General features: G+C 40.4%; 1 protein-coding gene across 1 annotated transcript in view; it reads left to right on the forward strand.

Moving 5' to 3' along the window:
• The first annotated feature begins 13,808 nt into the window (after positions 1-13,808).
• unc13c (unc-13 homolog C (C. elegans)) overlaps positions 13,809-23,581 on the forward strand; it is a 122,895-nt gene continuing 113,122 nt past the window's right edge. Inside the window, exon 1 of the mRNA XM_080489634.1 lies at positions 13,809-14,567. The gene's annotated coding sequence lies outside the window, so the exon portion shown is untranslated. The remainder of the gene's footprint in view (positions 14,568-23,581) is intronic.

Here is a 23,581-nt window from a genome sequence, read left to right on the forward strand (position 1 = left end):
TCTTAATTGGACCAGTTCTACTTACATGTGAGTGTGATATTTTGTGCACACTCAGCTTGTGTGAAGTTTGGAAGTGTTACAAGTTTGGTATGTGGTACAGATGTGTAAGATTTATTGAAGGGCTCTCTCAAGAGGCTAGATACATAGACTCCATAGACTACATAGGAGTCTGTTTATTTTCCCGTTTTAATGAGCCCACACCCACGGTTAAAAGCGTCTTCCCATGTTGGCCTTTTCAGAGGGTGGATAGTACAGGTCAGAGGTGTCGTTTCTACTGCTGTCGTACACGTTGCAAATTGCTGTTGAATTCTTACACAGCGATCGTGAAACGACCCACTCAGCATGCTGTTATCTTTTGAGCGATTGGATGGACCTTTTAATAGTGAATGGATGTTTCAGCTTTACGTCTGCGATGCGCTGCAGCTGCTGTCACTTTCCCTTAAGTCCTGTCTGCACTAGTGTTAATAGATGGAGCCATGTTTTTACAAAGCCTCAAAACCACTTCAGCAATACGTTGCAGAATGTTTAGTAAAAACACAGAGGTACATTTCATGAGCACATTCCCCCAAATGATTTACTTGAAAGGTTTATGTCCTATCACACGGCTGCATTTGGTCAATTTGAAAAGCATTCTGCGTAGAAGAAGAAAAAAAAAATGCAAAGGGCCTGAATCAAAGGTTTTAAGCAAAGCTCAGTTGGTCGTTTTCCAAAGTTGGCAGTTTGATACCAGTATGGATAGTATCCAATATGGAGTGCAACCATTTTCAACAAAATCAGTATTTTTTTTCATTTTGTGTGGCGCCACAAAATGTTTTACCGACAATGAAGATAACACAGGTTATAAAGAGTACAAACAGTATACTTCATGAACATTCTGACCTGTTGACTTTTTAATATTTTACACATATTCAGCTGTTTTTACAGTCTTTAACCAGTTTATTTGCTGAAGCCAGCTAGCCGTTTATACTGCTTAGCTTTCGAGCCATTTTAGCTGTTTAGTAATTTCATTTATTCAAACATATTTAGCGCTTTTTAGTCATGTTTGTAACATACTTAGCAGTTTTCAGCAGATTTAATTGTTTTACTTTTAGCCTTTTTTGCCATACAGTATTTTCATTATAGCTTTTAAATTGTCAATTTCTCTCCAGCTGTGGAACAAACACATCTTCATCATTGGCAATACCAGTCAATAAATCTAACCCTCTGTGTTGGTTTTTTTCTTTTGATTTATTCAAGGTTAGTTTTCCGAGAGGCGCCATTGGAGACTCAACATTTATCACCTGCAGTGAAAGGCAGTAAGCAGGTGATGCTTTTTTAGTTGACAAACGAATGAACTTTCTAATTTAGGTGTCAGTTTGTCACCTTGAGCTGCCAGATAGGAGTCCCTTTAAAGGATTGTTTGCTGGGCAACAAAACATGTTAAACATGTTTATTTTCACTACAGAGGGACCACTGCTACTTACTCTTGGTCGTAATTTATCTAAGAGTACCCAAATTAAAAAGAAAATACTTTTCAATTTTATTTTCGCAAATAATTTCTGTAATAGATGATCAACATTGTCTTTGTATTTCGAAAGGTAGACATGTTTATGCTGCAAAACGTGTAGTGCAAATATGATATATAAACACTCAATTTGAGAAGACTATTACTTAAAACTACTGTAATTACCTGTCCATGCAGCAAGTAGATTACACTTCTTGAAAGAAAATGAAAAATCAAGGACTGAAAATAAGTAAATAACTTTTAAAACAAACCAAATTAGCTATCATATCTAAAAGTACGACTCTAAATCTTGGCACGTGCCAAATAATCTGCAGTGCAGGTGCACAGTGAAGGAAGTGCAGTCATTTAATTAGAATTGTTTTGACAGGTCGACTCAGTCACATGACATCAGTCTGATCGTGGGCTTGTTTCACCTGCTGAGGGAAAGACTGAACGCAAAGGGATTGAAAACATGAACATGTTGTGAACACAGTAACAGTGCCATGAGGGAGAGGTGATTATATGTCTCTCCACCACACAGTTTACTTTTTTAAATGTCAAATTTCCCTCTGATGTTTATGTAATCTTTTTCAAAAATCTAATAAATAGGGCTAAATTTAATAATGATTTCACTTTTGTTAGAGCAAGATGACACTTTCTTCATTCATATATTTATGTACAGTATATCTATTAGCAACTTAATCCTACAGACTTTATCATTTGAATTAAAACTGTTTTTGATAGTCAGTCAAATTAATAAGAGAGTTACATATGGTCACACAAAAAAGTCATATATTGTTTCTTCTTTGTTTTTGTTTGTGATTGGTTTTTAAATATAACAGTGACCTCAAAGTTAGCCTGCATGTCCACACTTGCAGGTACATGATTAACATTTAATGATAATTCATTTAAAGACTTGAATTGCATTGGGAGTGTTTACATTCGTTGTTACATATCTTGGAGATAGTCACGTTCTTATCCATGCTTCCATCACAGAGCTTTTAACTAAAACTTTTTATCCGGTGCTCTAATTTTTTTCATGCATCACCTTGTTGGCCTGCGATGGTTCTTAGCTGTTTTCCACACCGGCGGTGGGGTTGCTTTATGATTACAGTATTTACAAAGCTCTGTTTACACACGATCAGATGGAAACTGCATCATATTCCTATTTTTGTTTGAGAAACTTTTCACGTTGAGAAAGCAGTGTTTTTGATGAATGATCTCCATTGTTGTAGCAGTGATCAACAAGCCGCACATTGACAGGCAAAGAGCCGCATGCAGCTCGCATGGTTGGCCATCCCTGGTCTAGAGCCTCCAATGAAACAAACAACAACATGAAACAAATAAACAACAACTCAAAAGTTCCTACATGAGTGACATTGGAGAGAAAATCTCCTTAACACGAGCGAGAACTCTCTGAAAGGTCCAGACTCAGAGGTGAGCAGCCATCTGCCTCGACTGATGAGGGTGAGGGGAGAATGAACAGATAGAAGTCGGAGAAACAACCACCAATGAACACGGGGCAGGTTGATTGGGTCAACAAACAGATCAGAAACACCGGCAACACATACTTGCAGGTAGAGTGAAACACACCCAGCAATCTGTATCCATAACAGCATCACTAAAGGATAGTTCTGGGTCAACTACATCTGCCTTATCTAGAAGCCTTACCTAAAAGGAAAGTTTTAAGCTTAATCCTAAAAGACGAAGGGGTAACTCAAACTGACAGCTTGTTGCCTGACAGCTGAAGGCTCTTCTCCTGCTTTCCTTGTGTAAATTCAAAGATCCACTCTGTCAGAGTGAAATGTACAACCAGGACAGAATTGCACTACGTGGTCTTTTACATATGATGGAATTGCTCATCAAAGGTTTTGTTCATCAGTAAAAAAAGCCTTTTAAACTCAATGCCCAATTTTACAAGCAGCTAAAGGAGTGAAACTCAAGGAGAAAAATGTATCTGCAGCAATTTAGATCAGCTGAAGGCTTTTCAGAGAGCGACAGGGACACACTGATAAAGAATTACAGCCTAGACTTTACCGTTTTTTTCCCCCCGACAGCCTTGAAACGTGTTAATAATTCTGACAGTTTTGGATTTCTCAAATAAAGCAATCCTACAGACTTGAAATTACGACTAACTTTAAGGTCAATGTGCTTCTGAGAACCAAAAGAGAAAATGTTTTGCTACATCTGCGATTGTCCTCAGAAATGATACAGCACATTGTAGGATGTAACTGAATTCTGATGGGATAAAACTAAGGAAACACTAAATAACGTTCTGAATTTTTAAGTTAACATCTTGCTTATGACCAATTTAACATCAGATCAGGCTTTATGTATGTGGCCCCTTAACTCTTGGGGTTAAACAATATCAAATTATGCAACACTCATCAGCCTACATGCTACCTTGGCAGATATAAGACAGTGATTAAACCCAAACTGAATAATATTTCTGGTGCCAATTAGGAAGGCGGTGGGCATTTAAGAGTTTCGCCGACTAATTGCATTCCTCTCGCCTTAAATCGTTTATAATTCTTCACAACCTCCACAGGTTTCAAGCGAGACTCCCTATCGTGAATCAGTTAACCTTGTGGGGCGCAGTATCAGTCTGATACTTAATAGCCTCATGCCACATGAATTGTTTGGCTGAAAAGTCCAAGTTTTAGTGTTACTATAATACAGCATATCACAGACAGGTATTTCTGCTTCCCCTATTCCTCCCATATGCAGTGTTGTTTGAGGAAGCGCCGCTCTCAGCATTAACACTGACTGATGCCACATCATGCAGCGACAGGCGGTATGAGGCTCCAGCACATTTGGTGGTGCTTTTATCTCCCAGCATGCTTTGTGCTGTTGTTATCTACCGTCTGCAGCCTGCTGCGGGACTAAACGGTAAACAGGAAGTACTGTGCTGACACAGCCAGGCAGTGAACGCTGTACTATAGAGAGCTTTTCCAGTGCTCAGAGCTAATTTTAATGATAATCAGCTATAGGCTTTGTTATTGTTGAAGTGTCAGACATCCACACCTGAGCAACTTTGTATGTGTGTCAAGAGAGAGAATGTGTATCAACAAATAAAAGGGTAAAGAGGAATGCAAGCACTATTTCAGGTAAACGCTGTGATTATTTTATATTTCATAAGCTTATTGGGAGAGTATTTTGAAATCCAAATTCTCTGAGTTAAATAGATGTTGTGGTTAAATGTAACCCTCCATTGTGACACCAACCGCATCTGTGTTAGTCGTATTGATGAGAGACTCTTACAGGGGTTATATTTTTGTTCTATTCTGGGTGAAATATTTACTTCCGTCCTTAATGTGTGAAAAAATAAAAAATAAATCATGCGTGCATCTGTGTGGCCTCACCGTGTGAGTGTGTTCATGCAGCGCAGTGACTCAGCTGCAAGAAATAAGTGAAATGACCTCGGGACAGGAGTGGAAATCAACAGGTTGTCCCCTCCAGCAACTTGTCTCTGTGTGAGATAGACAGACCGTGCAGCTCCGAGCACAGAGTGAAGTTGAATCACTCAGCAGCACTACTACTACAGAGGTGATCACAAATTCTCAGATTTCAGATTGTTTGTCCCCTGCCCGAGGAGCAATTCAGCAGCTGAGACGCAGCTCTTCATTCATTAGGTCACGTCAAGCCACACGTCAATCCTTGGCTATCAAGTCCATTTTATTTCAGGATGTCTCTGCTGAAGGTGGACATACAGCACCGCACTAAGGTCACTGAAATGGCAAAGGTCAGAGATATAGTGTCAACAAAGAAAATGTATATGTACAATCTATAGATGCTGTAGCTGTGACTAAACTCAGTATTTGGAGTAATGAAGCTGTGGCAACTCCATTCCTCACGGTGGGATTACTCCATACTTTATATCAAATATTATTCTACGTTGATTAGTCTTTGGTTTTCTTGAAGATAGTTTATTTTAACAGGAAAGTGAACGATCATCAAGGCCACTCCGTCTGCGTTAACGCTCAAACTCAAGTCAGCAGATGGTCAGTGGTCAGTGTAAGCCTGGGACAGACCTTAAAATTACAAATAGTTAAAAGTTTAAAACATAAATCTCAAAAACCTTCATCCATTTACTCTCTTTCTCTCACGCATGCACACACACACACACACACACACACACACACACACACACACACACACACACACACACACACACACACACACACACACACACACACACGCTCACACACACACGCGCACACACACCATGTACCACAAACCTTGATAAAAACTCAACCAATGCCCTACGAAGGCATAATGAATAACTAACTACATATAAAGGTTGTACTTTACCTTTGGCAGTTTAATCAAAGCATTAACAATATGGGATGGATTTTTAACTATCCATAAACGGTCTTAAAGCACCTTTTATATTTGGAGTATGTCCAAATCCACGTTCTGTATTTTAGCATAACTTGATTCATGCAGCTGGATTCTGGAAAAAAGAAAACAACAACGAACATGAACACGGTCCGCCCTGTCTGCTGATAACTCGAAAACACTTTGCAATATCTACATACACACGGATAGATTTCAGTTTGGTAGGTTGACATTCAGCGTTCATCTCTTGTCTCCGCATTCTCATCTCTGGCTTATTTTAAAATGTTTCACTTACCTGATGAGGTCAGGTGAATCTGTAACAAATGAGAATCACTAAACAAACAACTCAAAACTTGATGCTCACTTCACTTTCCCACTAGGACTTTCAGTGTTTGACAGCAGTAGAATGTAGTTTATGCGCTGGAAAGTTGGAGCTTTCTGAAGTTACTGATGAAAACATCAAGAGCCCATTGTAAAGTGTGTTGGCCAAAGCCTTTCAACTTATTTCTTAATTAATCATCAGTGTATTGTGGGAAAAAATTACAAGTTTTATCTCACATTACAATCAAAATCTTCACTAAATGGAATGGATTAGTGTGTATCGTTAAGCACAGTTGTGTTTTGTACATCCAACTGTGTAACAAAGTTGTGAATCTTCTGCAAAACAAGTGAGATCCAGTCTGTTCATATCTCCAGCCCTTAGAAGGGCTCAAGTGGATTTTCTGCGCCTGCATGACTTTGCAAATACACTTGCACATGTAATATTACACACACTGGATGACCGGGCAGTGACCAGACTGCTGGGGTCAGTTAATGCTTACTTCCTAATTGTAAAAATCGAGACAACAATTGTGGATTATACAGAATAACCACTATCTATTGTCTATCATTCATTTAGCCTTTTGCATTACAGTCTGACAAATCACACCCAAGTCCACTCTGACGTCCAATCACAGTTCGTGAGGGTGTAAACAGCTTCGGTAATTGAGACAATTTTGCAGCGGGGCCATGGTAGGAGCAGCAAAAGCAGTTAGATTGCAGCAATGAAATATTCCACTTTAAGAAGGCAGGGCATTTAAAAGGTGGCGGCCAGTTTGTCGTCAAGGCTTGGACATGCTGTTTTTCAAGGATAAGCTCTCAGCCCATTACGGTCTTAAGTGTTGAGCCTCACTCACTCTCTGATCTGCTTCACCTGCCACAGTCCACAGTAACCACTGTAATTAGCTTAGTGAAGCATCACAAAGAAACCGTACTATAGTTGAGTGTTGAGCCGGCCAGGAGGCTCAAATAGAGGTCAAACATTGTTTTTGTTTTTTTTAATCACAAATACGTTGTTGTACCAGTCCCATGATGCACAGCTTCCCAGTGGTACCATCACTTTTCCGATGTAAATACCATGCATTGCGATTGAAGTGTAGTTTAGTGATTTGCACATTGAAGTTTAACAGGAGATGAACAACAAATACAGCGTGTTGAACAAGGCGACACTGTATTTTAAGGGGAATGTCTGGTCTGATACCACATACTATTTCATACAGTAGAATATTGTAACAGCAGAGAGTAACTACGTCTATATGAGACGGTTTTATGTTATTCTTTATAGGCGTGAATAAAAGGTAAGGAATACAAGTGTTGCAGTACTTTCACCATCAGTGGATCGTGAATAAATCATACTTGTATATAATGAAATTTTCTCTTCTAAAATTAAGCGACGTTAGTCATAAATGTATAAACGTGGAGTGCTGTGAATTTCAGTTTTTAGCACAATATATAAAGAACTATTACAGACTTCCTTTGGTAAGATCTGGGAACTGGAGCAAAATTAAAGAAGTATAGATTGTTAAGAGTTGTTTGATTGTCGTATTCCTAAAGTCCAACACTTAGCTACTGTCAGCTATATGGAAAAACTAAAAAAACTAAACGCAGCAATTCTTTCATCACGGCAGTGTGTCATTAATATATGCAGTCAACTATAGCATCAAGTACTGAAGTGCTTGTTTCCTAATTATATTGCTAAACGGTCAGTTATCTCAGGAGATGTGTCACCACTTGGTTGCACCTTGTTATGTTTGAACGATTTATGCATAATTACAAATACTGCTTGCCAGAAAAAGTATATTCCTCGCCTGACAATGTGTGCTTCACTATATTTAGGGGGTAGTTCTGGTCCCTGTCGTGTGTAAAAGGTGTCTGGCTGAGGAGGATTTTTATCTGCAATGCAGCAGTTGTGTGAACTGAAGAGTGGTCTAAGACTCTGCCAGGGACTTAAACACCCTCTGATTGATCCATAGCATCTCTCCCAACATCTAGTGAACCGGAGGACGACTCCACTAAGACTGTACAGTCTAAACAAATTGACAGGGTTCTGTGGACCTGGATCACAAAAAAGAGGGGAAAAAACTACTATCACAAGATACATTTTTTTTACCCAACACACTGAAAACCACTTTATCTTGACCCAGACAGCCCTGCACTCAATGCTATGATTTCAATACTGTGTTGACATGGCATTTCTTTTTTTTTTTTTTTTCAATTGCTTTTAGCCCTGCTGTTTCTCTTTGTCAACATTATCTGCTTTTCCGAAGTTTTGCAGCCCCGAAACCTCCCATTTCACTCAATAAAATAATATTCTAACATGTTAAGAGTGTTTTGCTTTTTGTGTTTTAATCATATGAAGGATCCTCACATTTAAATAGCTGCTCTCTATATGTGGCACAATATCTTTTGAAGGATAGCACAGAAAGAAAGAAAATAATACCTCAATTTCAATGTATTGTCTCATTGAAGAAATGCCCGATTCAAAATCAGCAAAAATCTTGGAAAACTTTAATCAATGGTGTCAAACCATTTCAGAAATTGAAAATTGTATTTTCTGGATCCTTTACATACAATCTCAAATATTTTTTTATTGTTATCTTATTGATATCATTATTTTCAATTTGATACTTAAAACACATGATTTGAACAAAAAAAAAAGCTTTTTGAAATAAAAAGAATTATATTTCTATTTAAACCATCAATCCTTCAGGCAGGTTCAGTGAAAAACGACTGTGCTCATGAGGAGCACTGCTGAAATCGAGCAGACGATGTTGCCCCCCTCCCTCACCGACTCCCTGAAATGTTGGATCAAAGCTGATTGGTGAGAAAACGACTGAATGGTGAAAAGGTGCACGGGCAACAGGAATGATTGAAGCCTTGCAAAGATTGTTAGGCACAAAGTGTGTACTTTGCGAAAAGAGTTGACTGCGACTGGAGCTCGAGGATCAACAGCTACCACACAGGAAATGAGCTGAGCAACATATCTGGTTTCAGGACAGCATCAGCGGGATTAATGAGCAGATAATCCAGACCAGAGCGCAGTGCAAAGTCTCCTCTTTAGATAAAAGGTCATTTTGAATTCGATTTGGAAATCAGTGAAATTCATTTCAATTCAAATTCAGTCAGTTCATTTCCTCTCATTCAGTTATTCAAATATCTCACGCTGATAGAACAGTTTCATGGCACTTTATGGATGAAATGCAGATGAAAACAGAATGATCCCACATAGCAGGCAAAGGTATCAAAGAAAAATGAAAAATTCAGTTTCCATCAAAGAAGGAATTATATGAGTCTAAACCTAGAGCAGCTTAGCCCCCCAAGTGAATTGTCCATAATCTGTTGTGATTTAAGATGCCATGTGGTCTGCTGCTGTAGAACTGAACCCCATCGAGAATCTATTGTCAAGATGGTGATGAGATAATCCAGAGCCTCAATGCAGATGGGCTGAAGGACACTGTCGAAGCAACTTGGGCTCCATAATACCTCAGCATTGCCACAGGCTGACTGCCACACTGTCAATTCAATGCATTCCAAAATGTATTTATGGGTTCAAGTGGAGGAAATGCAGAAAATCTGGTCTCAACTTTCTCAGTAGTGAGTGTGAATGCCCAATCACCCAGAAAATAAGAACATTTCTACTTGCTTAACTTTCAATTAAGGCAACTAAAAACATAATAGAATTATCCCGAGATAAATCAGTGAAAAGAGGAAACAAACAACGTCCACATTGAGCTGCTTTTAGGTCTGTACTCATAGCTATGTGTACTTTTTTTCAAACATTGGAGCAACATGGGAATCAATGATGACCGCAGTCAACAAAACTAAATATAACAAATGGTGCCTGGAAATAGATTTTTAAATAACCCTTGTTCAAAATATAATTCATGACTCTTAGCTTGAAGGCATATAATAAATGTTGTGTAAGAAAACTATTGCCCTACTAACCTTTTTTTGTTGTTTTTTTACGTCCTCCACTACAATGCGTCTCTGGTTCACCAGGTGCTAATATGATGAAAATGGTAATTCTTCAATCGAGTTGTACCGAAGGCCGCGTGAATTGCTGCCGGCTGTGTGTCAACAGCTGTGTGATCTGAACACTCCCTTTCAATGTGCACTCTCTTCTGTATGTAAATGGAAAAAAAAATATTTTCCATTAAACTGATGGTCATGTGCTAGATTTAATTCTATATCAGCCCACAGCTATCTCTTTATGCTCCAATGGAAGGATTTTAACCACTAAAGGGCGATATGAAGGCCATCTGCTTTCCTCCTTATTGCCAACTTCCCTGTGTTTCTTCCTCCAGATGATAAAGCTCTGTCGTGGGATATAGATGTCCAATATTTGTGATTTATCCAAGTTAAGATAAAATCATTTATGTCACAGCTTTTGCAAAGCATGCAAATATGGATTCTGGCACAAGGATGCAGTGGGTCATTTTAAAACCCAGCTGCAGGTCGGAAATCGGTGCCATGCGTACACACAACTGTATAAGTTGAGAGTATGCCAGAGGTGCAGTTCTCCGCTCTGTTTTATGTAGATCAGTGAGCTTATCTAACATATTTGCAAAGGGAGATAAAGCTTTGCACAGAAGAGATAATAAGCAGAGTCAAGGAATAACAGTGGGAGCTTGGCCAACTTCGAAAAGGACAGGCAAACACAGTCTGGCTAGAACACGGCAAGTATGTAAACTGTATCTATATGACACATTTGGAGGCTTTTCAAGGAGCACTGAGCAGATGTATTTTATGATTCAGCCTCTTTCACACTGATCAAAGCGTGCAGTTGGGAAACATAAAGATTTAGCGTTCAGCCTTGATCTCAGAACAGCAAACAATTCTTGTTTTGAAGGTAGGCTCTCCTCCCACTGTAGAGAGGATGCAGTGATTCTCCACTGCAGCTTAAGACCAGACAAACATGAACTCCACTCTACTCTTGATATGTTTCAAAACTGATATCTAATATTCTGGCTTCTGCATGAAGGGTCTGTGTGATGGATGCACGTGCACGGAGCTGTTTATGCAGGACAAGTTATGGGACACATTCATTTGAGCAAAAAGGTTTCAGCAAAAAAAAGGTTTCTGAGTGGGGAACATGTTTATTACATGCAATTTCAGCTCGGATGACATGTGTTTAACAGCAGATTTAATGTAGGTTTGTCCGAATACCAAAGGAAATAATCTGATACAACAGCTGGTCCATTAAAGCAGCGGTTCCTGACCTTTTTTTCCTAGAAGCCCATCCCCACCCCCAGTTTGACTCTAAAGATGGCAGCGGCACATGCTTTTGGGAGCATTTGCATAGAACAAGACTGGACCCAGGACGGATCCCTGATGAATACCAAACTGGCTGATTTATGAAGATGCACGGCTCTCCAAAGAGACATACTTTTGAACTGCTTGTGTTCCCTTTATGTCAACTTTTCAGGATCAATACTGTCAAATACAGCACTTTGACTGAGTGAAGGCAGCAGTCGAGTCCATCCACAAAATGTCATATGTGACACAAACCAGGCTTGTTTCAGTTCTCTTGTATTTTGCAGTGATCAGAATGCCCATAAACATTGTTGCATTTCAAACATGCAGATAGAATTTGTATATGTTGTCAAAATCGTGATCTATCCAGAGATTTGGGTTGCATAAATCCGTTTTTGGTGCACAATATGAGAGATGTGCACATGTTGGCAGGGGCCAATAGCGTTGAATGGGTTAGAGGAGGAATGAAGAGTTTATTTTAGTTTCTTTGAAACAGTTCACAGAATTTTTGCCGGTCACACATTTTTGACTGCAGTTGTTGAAAGCTGGGAGCTATTTCAGAAAGAACACACGCACCTAACTTTGTTTCCCTCGTATTAAAACTTCTCTGAACCTATTTTTCTTTTTTTCAAATCTTGCAATGCCGTCTCCAAGGAAAATATTTGAACTGCAGGCTACATGTTTACAGTGCACGGTTTTTAAAGCTTACAAATTGTGCTCATTAGATGTGTTTGCCAGGTCATCAGGGTGCATGGAGATGCCGGGTTTTGCCAAACCAGAATATTTTCCATAAATTTCTGAGTAGAGTCACTTAAAATAGACACATTCTCTGTCTTTTAATCAAACATTGGAAGATAAAACACAGATAACAAGGGGAGGACGTGGCTGATAAATACCGATCGAAAAACAGACAGTTTCACAAGCTTGGAGAGTGAAAGGCTGTTTAGACTGGAGGGGGGTGAGAGATGGAGGTGGAGAAGACCTCGGGAGACTTGGCTCGGTGTCCCTTGGCAGCTGAATGCACAAGCAAGGGTGTCTCTCCTGAAAAGGTATGAGGGGAGAGAGAGAAATTCAAATGGAGCCCAACAATGTGGCATTTAAGCACCACCTTCACATAATAAGTGAATCATCTGATTTACACATTTAAGCTCCCCCAGGTCACATGAGTCTTGAATCTTGTCAGATGTTAGAATAAATCACGCCGTGGTCTGCAATCCTTCGCTGATCGCCAGAGCCCGGCTGTAATTGGCTGGGATGTGTTTGGTCAGATTGGCTCAGGAGCAGCTGGGGTTGTCAACTGGCGTTGTTGTCGTGACCAGCAGGGGGCGAGCGGGAGCCACATCAGGATCTGCACCTCTCTTCTTCTCCAACCATCCAACCACTGCCCTCCCGCTATCGTGTGTGTGTGTGTGTGTGTGTGTGTGTGTGTGTGTGTGTGTGTGTGTGTGTGTGTGTGTGTGTGTGTGTGTGTGTGTGTGTGTGTGTGTGTGTGTGTGTGTGTGTGTGTGATTTGCTCGAGGGCCTGACAATTAGAGGCTGTGGCTGACTGTTTGAGGGACGCAAGGCACACGCGTCAGCTGAGAGAAGAGCAAGACTGACAGGAGGAGGTGGACTCACGTGCACAGAAAAGAGCTGAAAGGAGGCTGGAGAGAGTGAGGGGAGACGTGTTTAATTTGAATGTTTAATCACCACCATGGCAGGAGAGTCAGTAAAATGATGTGAGCTATCATGTGGAGCTCTATATGTTTTATTTTGCTCTGTCCATTTTCATTCCTCCCCGTCAACCTGAAATCAAAGCCTCCAATTAAGAATATATCACACAATACAGCAGTGTCCTCGAGTGCTTAACCCAATTCCTTCTCGCCAACTTATGATGCATTTCTATTCCTGTTGCAAAAATGCAACTGGAGCCACTGATGGTGTTTTAATTCACCATGGTGCGTCTCTGACAAATCAGCAGGGCCAATGTGCAATCATGTCTGACGACGTTTCCACTGAGAGACGCAATTAGATGATGTGTGAGCGCACGTATGTGCGTGCCTTACAAACTGGAATGCTTGGGGACTTGGCGCAGATATTAGCGGGAATGTGTCTGTTTGACAGGAGGAGATGAAAGTGCGCTCCCACGTAAACCCGTGCGTGCGTGCGCGCGCGCGTGTGGCCCCCCTTATGAAAAATTAAAGCAATACTACTTTGGCGAAATAAATAAATAAATGCTTGTGTGTTTGCTGCTCACAGTTTAATAACATATTACATCACAGTTTTCCATCGGAATGTGAAGATGTAGTGTTTTTCTTTTTTCCCCCCCTCCATGTCATTTCCTGGCCAATAGGAATAACGCATATATCATTAATCCCTTTCCCCTCCTTGCTCGTCTTTTCGCTCGCATTTAAGTGTGTGTGTCTGAGTGTGTGCAGAGTAGTGTACGTGTGTGTGCCGGTTCTCTCAGCCTTGCTCTGTGAACAGACACACACCTCCAGAGAGGAGAGAGAGAGAGAGAGAGAGAGAGAGAGAGAGAGAGAGAGAGAGAGAGAGAGAGAGAGAGAGAGAGAGAGAGAGAGAGAGAGAGAGGGAGAGTGTTGTAGCCTACATGGGAGGGACGAACCTCCTCCAGCCGGGGAGTAGAGCCTCAGTCTGGGCATGCAGGAGCAGCAGCATCGCTGTCTGCCTCCTCCATCAGAGCTGCCTCCTCCACCACCTCCATCACCCCCCTGCACCCCGTGTTTTTGGATCAGACACCTCTTCCTGTGACTGTCTACAAGCTCTGTGACTGCGCGCCAGTCAGTCTTTGGAGCGAATCACCAAAACGCAGCATTCTTAACAGAAAAAGCTATTTTTCCCCCCCTGTATAATCCGGGGTAACGAAAGAAGAAGGTGGATATCGTCGGTGGCATGGAGGTGCGTGTGCGTGTGTGTGTGTGTGTTTTCTCCGCGGAGGTTGTGGGATGTGCAGTCTGACGGAGAGATGCTGTGAGCTCTGGTATTAGCAGGCAGCTGCGCACCGAGCCACTTTCTCTCCTCTCCCCTCCCTCCCCTCCCTCCCTCCCCGTGCCCAGCACCGCCGCTCTCCCAGCACCGACCATTCGTTCAAACCGGGGATTCGGCTCCACTCACACGGCTCCACCGTCGCTCCCTCCCGCCACCGGCATCCTGCACGGAGATCTGACTCGACCAGGTATGTGCGGCGGCGCGGCCCCGTCGGGGCGCTGGAGACGCGTTTTGCATGACGTTTGGGGATCTTGTCTGTTTGACTTAATCCCGTGTCTTCTTGTTGCTTCCCTCCCCTCCCTCTGTGGCCCTGTCAGTGGATTAATGAAACGGTTTTTTTTGTTTGTTTTTTTAAGATTGACGCGGATAAATGGGATCATCTGTCGATGTGTAAATTAAAAAAAAAGAAATCCTTCAGGTGTAAATGACAATCTTTTTTTTTTTTTTATTCTTAAAGACCCGTCTGATACAAACGCTGTCGATTTTCACAAATGTCCCATTGCTCCCGTTCTCACCTTTCCCCATGTTGTTGTGCATAACGCACAACACGAACGCATGTGAGCAATGCTGTTGTTTCACACTGAGCCGATGCGATGAGACTGCTTCTCGTCATGCTGGCCAAAGAAATGGTAATATTTTGATTTATGAGGAGAGACAATCTGTTGTGATGTTGGCTGGTTTCCTAGGGCTGCAGGCAGATATTTCACTGTTGGGGAAATAGACTACACAGCTGGTCGGGAGAAGGGAGGACGAATGGAGCTCAGGATGGGCGTGAGGGCAATATGATCTGAGGATGCACACACCCTCGGCCCCCGCTGGTGTGCTTCGATTCTCTCTCAGAGCGGCAAATGCACGCTTGAAAGCATCCGTGCACGGAGGCATGCGTGGTGCACGTGTGTGCATGCACGGCTGCACACACATAGACGCGCAACCATGAGCACAAACCCACATGTGCACTAATCCACACTCGGCCCTTAATCCACAATCATGTGTTCTGGAGACATGACGTAACTCATGAGCATCTCTCTTTTAAATGCATGCGTTTCTGAAGGACTGTACGACAAAACGTTAAACAGTCTCACCCAAAACGACGAGGGAGTGAAAGGCACATCACAGCATGGAGTATAATTGCTTCCAGCATAACCTCAAATTGGCATAGTTGTGTTTCCATCAGGAGAACCGAGTAGTTGTAGCCACTGTTGTGAGAAATAGGTTAGCATGCCTCCGACTGACACTCATTTTCATTAAAACAGAGTGGCAGGGATTGAACGGGCTGCAGGAATGTGGAAAGGAGTGCCTTACTAATCACATGCATTAAGAAAAATGAGGGAAACTCGTCCCCAGATAGTAACACAGGAGGGCCTGGGGTAGCATTGCCCCCCAGCTTTTTGAGTGGGTGTGGTTGAGGTGCTTCCCAGTTCTCTGGAGGTTTCTACTATGACTCACAAATAGGAGGAGCTGTAATTCAGGACCACAGGAATTCCCAGATTTTGGTCTTGTCACAGTCGCCGCTCCTCTCTGAGCAAGCAGCGCGATAAAATAATGAGTGATGTGCAATAGCACTGATCTGTAAACCAAGTAAAACCATTATTGATGTCACAGATATGGATAGTTTGTACTAAAGCCAAATATGTGAGAGTAACACTAAGTTTGTGTCGTTAGAGAAACAAGCTGGAGCTATTTTCTTTCAAATCATATCCATGAAAAAGATACAACGATAAACAGTATTCCTGTTCAGCTATAAAACTGTTAGTGGTCAGCTATTGTATGAACACATCTCAACCTCTGATATGATAATCTTGAGTGTGGGGCATTTATCTAGCCGTATTAGCGTCGATAATCACTCTTAGGGAGAAGAAATAGTCCAACTAACAAAGAAATGACTCATAGATAGGATAAGAATTTTGATGATCCGCCCACGCAGTACCAACAATAGTAACTTGTAAATTTAATGTGTTCTCATGAGAATCGATAATAAAACAGAGTTATGGGTGGCCGACACCAACAGGCTCAACAACCTCATCAGAAAGGCCAATGACGTGGTGGGTGGAGATGGACTCTGTAAAGGAGCATCCGGTCAAACTCTGGTCCGTCCTGATGAATGTCGCTCCCCTCCATGATGTCCTAGTCAGCAGCAGCAGCAGCTTCAGCAACAGACTCATACCACCAAAGTGCAGTGCAGAGTAACAGAAGATCCTTCATTCCTGTTGCAATAAGACTCTCAAACCGCTCCTTGTAAATAGTGTTTGTGTTTTTCTAGTAGTTTCATTCTTCCGTGCTTATAGCATTGACTGCTTCGCCCTGTATATGTTAAAGATCCCATAATATGTTAATCATTTTATAATGTTTTTCTTAACAGACTTATGTGTCCTTATTGCCTGTGAAGAAGTGAAGAAACTCTGTCATCTCCCTCACATTTTGCTTCACCTTTTAGCGAACGTGTGTTCAAACAGGCAAATCAGAGATTTTCCCTTCATGACATCAGCTGGTGAAATAACTCCACCTGGTGGTTGATATTCACTTTTACCCTCTCACGGGTAGTTAAAAACATCCAAAGGTTACTGATATACCAAATAAATTCAGTATAATATGAAAAACCATAACAGTTAGCAGAAGCTAGCGTTAACTGTAACAACACATACGACCAATCTCAGTAATCTAAGTATTCGTGCGTATAATATTTTTTAACTCACCATTCTTAAACATCTTGAATTTCAACGCGCCATAGTGATAAATCCACTGTAAACATTAGCGCATGGTACCACAAGCAAAAACTGAGTCTTCTCCAGGGTTGCCAGATCTGACGCACTCATCCAGTCCAAACACAACTTAAAACCCGCCCACCTAACCAGCCCACATCTCAACCTCGTGTTGAAGCTGTAAAACTATTGTATGCGTAATATAGCACACATAAGCACACAGTTGCACTAAATAAACTCCCCACAAAGAAAAGAAAAGACCAATGTGTTCAATAGAAGCCCTATAGGCCGATTCTGGCAACACTGATATTCTCCCCAAGAGTGGCGTGGAGTAGGCATGGACAAACCCAGCTCATGATAGAGGCACAGAAACAGCCTGTTCTCAGTAGAGCTCACTAGAGGGACTTTTACACAGGCAGACATTCCGGACCAAGGCCGGATTTGGGGGAAATACACGTTAACTTCTGATGCCTATGTGTAATTGCTGAAAAACTGTATAATATGGGACTTTTAATATCTGATATTACTTATTTACCTTTATTCTGTCGTATTGATATATTTTAACTTCTATGCAAATTCTTATGTGTTCTTTTCTGTGTGGAGCTATGCTACAAGAATTTCCCTCTGGGATTAATAAAGTATTTCTATTCTATTCTATTCTATTCTATTCTATTCTATTAAAAGTATCCATATCACGGGGTTGTTCTGCACATCACTAGTACATATTAAGATATTTCTACTGGGGTTTAATGCTTTGCTCAAATGTCGAGAACCTCACAATTGAAAGGGCATCGGCTTCACTGACACGCTGTGTGAAACATGTGGCACGTTTGAACGTTAACCGTGTCATGTAGTTTAAAGGCTGCATGTGTTTGTAAGCAGATGCTCCTTCCATACATCGATTTATCATAAGCCAATATATTCACATAATTATGAATTACTGTACACATTTACAAAAAATCTGTTCATATTATCTGATAATTTTAGTGACAGGTAATGTCATTTTCCCATGTTCTTTGGCAGTGTAACCCGGAACAGGCATGCACCATGCAAAAACAATCTGCAATAGCATCCATCATTCAGTATTCTAATGATAATTTAAGTCTAGAAAACTTTAATGACCTTTCTTAAAGAAATACATTTTCTCCACTTAATCCATAATTTTAATAGTTAACCTTCATTAAACATGGTGGGAGCGTCTATGGACCTCGAACTTTAAGTCCATCACTGCCCCTGCTGGCATATTCACTCATGATAAACAAATATTGCTATGTGCATTATTTACTTAAAGGTTAATCTTTTTCTACACAAAACCTTTGCCAACCACATTGTTTCTGCTTTGCTCTCATTCTTTAGTCGTTATTCTAATTGCGATAACAACTAATATTCAAGCATTATTGGCATCACAGCTTTTTTTTAACAACAAGATTTCTGCCAGCCACATTATTCTGTCTCTTCTTTACCTCAGTCGTTTCGTGAGTTCACCTGGGAGTCACTGCCAACTTCACATCGCTGATAAAGATAGCTGGGGTATCTTCAGGACTCCACCTGGTAGCTCAAACATCCGCATGTAAAGTAAGAATGGAAGGAATTTTTTTCCACATGCATTGCAGTACAAGCTGATTTTTGCAATCCTTATTGTAAATATTCATACCATGAAGACGACGAGAACACAGTGTGTCGGTCAGCACTGACTCACCAAGATGACCCCGTTCTTTTGCAGTGTTTTCGCTTGCAGGGATTCCTCACAGAAGCATGTCTTTACAGATTCTGTGATGACATTGGTGCAACACACATGAGTGAAAATAAGGTGATCTAGTTATCTGTCATCCTCTTCTCCTAATCTTTGCATCATTACACTCTAATGGGACAGTACAGGCTATACCTCCGGGGCATTAGCAAGCCATTTATGCATCAACCCCAGTTGTGGAAGAGGGTGAATGCTTCATTTGTCAAACCTTAACATGCAGATGTCAAGATGCTGGCTCTATTGAACAGAAAGGCGGCCCCACTAATTGGTGATCAACACTCATTAAACACTAGTACTCTTTCAGTGTGATTTGTCCAGACAGTGTGCAGCCACAGTGCAGCGCATGGCTTCATGTAAGTGATGTTCCACTATCTGCTGCAGTAAACAGAGACATTTCCAAGCCATGACTGTGGCTGTTGCTCAATTTAGTACATTACAAAAAAATGCATCTCAAATGCATTAAAGACATTGGTTGAAATGAACCAGCTGCCTTTTGTGGGGACAATTGTGTAATGGACCATAATGGCTGAGTCATTGAACAAGATGCGGCTCAGGAGCATCCGTTGGTAAAACATTGTTTCATGATTCGCATGTTGCAGATTTATGATTAAAGAGGCACTACGCGAACTGTAAACACTTTAAAGAAACATGCTTGTAAGAACAAAAATAACTTCAAATGGAAATATGTCCAATCACATTAATCAATAATTCAATGAATACCATTTCTAAGGCAGCTTCTTGCTCAGAAAAAAAATTTGCCTCTCAATATTATCAATCTTTTGAAAGCCATCCAAGTGTGGGCTTTAAGATCTGAGTTGCATTTCTGATGACACTTTTGATGAAAAATCAACTTTGCTTAATGAATCTGAAGACATACATACATACATACATACATACATACATACATACATACATAATGCAAAACCTCATTAGGATTCTGAATCCGGAGTCAAAAAAGCAAAATCTCTAATCACTTACGAGACACTTTCATTTGAGTCCGACAACTTCAGATGGACTTCAAATCTACGTGTGCAAATTATACAAACTTTAGCTCAGTTGTAAACTTTAAAAGTTTCACTAAGACACTTAGATTACATCTTTATGGCATATCATACATAATATTTTGTGTTTCAAAGAGGATTAAGCCAAACAAGTGTAACCTCAGCTCGCCCACACTGGGCCCAGACTTCTCCATGTTGGTCAGAGTGATCAGCAAAATCTGACTGGACTCCGTTGTTTCAATTCATTTTAAATCATCTAATTAGGTCCCAGACAAAACCAAACCATGGCGGCCCATGCTTGACTGGCCACAATTTGATTCCAATAAAATATGTCGACACTTGCAAAAAAAATGCTGGCGTGACTCTTGCGGTAAAAGAAAAACTTTTTTTTTTTTTTTTTAAACAGAAATATGGCTTAATCTCGGTTACGTTGCTGTAGCCAATAATATTAGTTATATCAAAGTAATATTTTTATTAGGGTTTTTTGTGTGAAAATTGTGGAAATGCAAGATTTGTTTTATAACACCACTTTTTTTTTTTTTTAGACTGCTAGGAATTCCCTGCCCCACTTTACTTATGCCTTTACCATCCTTACACAGTTTTGAAATGTGGCAATTGATAGATTGTGTTTTATTCACAATAAAATTCCAATTCAAATGATGCATAATACATGTATGGATTTCTTACATAATACGTTTTATTGTACATTGAAATGATTCGCTTAGTGCTAAACCAAATTTTCAGTGTCCATTTTGTCACTTCAACCTAATTGGTGAACATTGTTTGTCTTTTCTGTGTGTCAGGAAGCAGAGAATATAATAAAATGTTTATTAGGACATGCGGTCAACTTGTCACCCAAAAATAGTGATTTTTGCATGTTTTCGGTCACCATTTTGTTTGTAATACAAATACTATTTGAGAAACATCAAATCTGATTTGAAAGTCACCATTATTAAACTTGCAGGATTTTTTACCCACACAATTGGCGATGAAATATAACTCAGATCTTGAAGCCCGTCTGATGTCATGTCAGGTCATTATCCAACACTTAGTCCAGTGCAGAGAGCCACAGATTGAGTTACCTACAGCTGTGCATTGGCAGCACACTGCTGCCGCTGGTCTGTGCTCAGAGACTGACCTCCTGCTGGGTGTGTAGCTCCTGCAAGTCTGCAGCTTCTGCAAAGGGCATCAGAAGTTTGTTTGACCAGAAAAAAAAAGCCCCCCCCAAAAAAAAGCAATACTGCTATGACATATGGGGAAGACCCAGCATGGCTAAGCCATTACGCTGGTGTTCGAGCTTGTCGAGAAAAGCTTCACCTCAGCAGTCATGACAAATAAAAGCGGCTCTTCCTGCTTCAGAGCCATACCCTCAACCACTTTCCCGTAAAGGCCAAATTCAACTCCTGTATATTTGTTTCAGTATTATATAGTATATACAGTATTTCAAATCTATATTCATCTGCCATCCATAATGAAACTCATTTTGAATGTACCTCGGTTTAATTTGACTTCATTTTGCTGTTTTTAATTAACTGCCCACTTGTTAGGATTAAAATTTTCGACTTTTCTCATGTCCGCATTCCATTCTGTTCATTATAGTGTGTTATTCATGTGTGTTGGTAATATGTATGTAAATGTAATATGGCCGTCAGCTTTGGTATGCTGCTGTGAAAAAACTGAATAGAAATAAGCTGTTTCCAGCTGACTATAGCAACACTTTTATTTCTGTAATAATTATAAACTAACCTGATTTGACAGTGTATTATTAATTCCCCATCTTTGTTAATTTTAATAACTAAGTCCTGCTTGATGAATAGAAAGAGACCACTGAATCAGCACTCAGCGTCATTGCATTTGTCAAAGTGATGACGGCTGACATGGAGAATATCTTGTGTAACATAAAACCCTTCACTTCGCATATAGCCTGGAATAAAATACTTTGTTAACAGAACTACTGTCAGAGACGTGGGACCTTTTGTTTATGTTAAAAATGCAAACTGAGAACAACCAATAGACATGCGTGCTACTTCCATCTATTCATCCATCTTTTATACCGCTTTATCCAGCTTAGGGTTGTGGGGGCTGGAGTCGTCACACGTGTGTTGTCTCTTCTTAATTTAGACTTGAAGGGTTTCACCTCAGGGAATGTTTATTAGTTTCAATAGCCATTGTCACAGTAGATCCTCTTCAGGTGACACACAGTTTGCTCAGATTTTTGTTTGGCCCAGCTTGTAACTCTTCCCTTGTTCAGCTTTGTGGTGCAAGTACTGTCTTTATTTCATTTTCTTTTCTCTGAAGTTTTCCGCAAACCCTGAACTTTCTTCAGGGATCATTAAAAAGGCCTTTACCCGTGTAATCTGCAGATATCCCAACTCATTTGTGTGGCATTAACACCATTTTCCAAAATCGGGTTCACATTGGTTGATTGTTGTTTGGCTCATGGTTTCCATCCATTTTCAAATTCAGAAAAAAGCACAGATACTAAAACTAATTGTAGCAATTTAACAGCACATTCATACAATACCCAGTGTCAGTTACTTATGGGGGGAGAGTTTTAGGTTGTGACTTATCTGATGGAAAAGGCAGCTCGTGGCTTTATGCCAGTCAGCAAAAGAGTTGCATCATCAAACCCCTTTCTATCATAAATTATAGTGAGCATCTGCTTCAAATTGTCACAACATTTCTACAGTGATTCCTTTGGGTGTTTCTTTTCTTTTCTTAAGCATTATTTCCAACTGTCTAAACCAGAAGCTTTGGAAGTGTTGGAGATTAAGTCCCCCACCCCCGGCCGACACCCTCAAACACAGCTTGAATACCCAATTCAAACAGCACAAGATTTTTCCTGTGCCAAGTAGTTTTTGGTTCAGCTTTGTAAAATTTTACACTTTGTAAAATGTTATTGTTGATGCCTGATTAGATCCATAGGCAATAAAATACACAGGTTTGCCATTCATTTTAAATATCTGGTCAGTTTGCAACTGGTACGCTTGTGTTTTTTCACAAAAATTTAAATTAGACTTATTTTTTTAACAGTAACAGTACATTATCAAGTGTTTCAATAAAAGAATCAGTTTTCCACTCGGCTAATTTCTTTTCATTTTCTTTTCTTCAGAAAAAAAAAAAAGGAATCATCTTGCAATGAGGTGTCCCTCTTACCAGCTAATGTTACTGCTACTCACTGTTGGAAATCATTCAACAAAACCTATTGATGATATCATCACAGTTTTAAATGAATTAAAAAATGCTTTAATGACCACAAATATTTAATTAACTACTTTGTAAGACAAAATATGCTCTATTTGGCTGATGGGAACCAACATGATTGGCAACTCTATTTCCCAATATGTGACCCTTCTTTGGAGTGCAGCGATAAAAGCTAACAGTGAAGCTGTGTTTCACAGCTCATTTGAAGTGAGCATGTCTGTGTGGTCACGAGACTGTAGACACGTCAAGCTCTAAACTCCAGAACTAATGTGGAGCAGCTGTCAGATCCTCTGCACAACAAAACATCCTTCTTTCGATCCAGTTGACGAGTTTCACTTTATAGAAAACACACACCTCTAGGAGCCACTTCAAGCTGTAAGGGTTTGACACTAATGATTGCAGCATGATCTGGCTTTTCCCTCAGCTTAAGGTAGATGTTTTGTTATCTTTGATCTGCCTCAGGAGCCTAATTATTCCAACAAGACTAATGGGCACATGCAATTATGACAACACAAGCCATTTACTAAATCACATTAATAATTGAAAC

The sequence above is a fragment of the Lipophrys pholis genome (genome assembly GCF_963383615.2).
Source record: "Lipophrys pholis genome assembly, chromosome: 2".
Lineage (NCBI taxonomy): Eukaryota > Metazoa > Chordata > Actinopteri > Blenniiformes > Blenniidae > Lipophrys > Lipophrys pholis.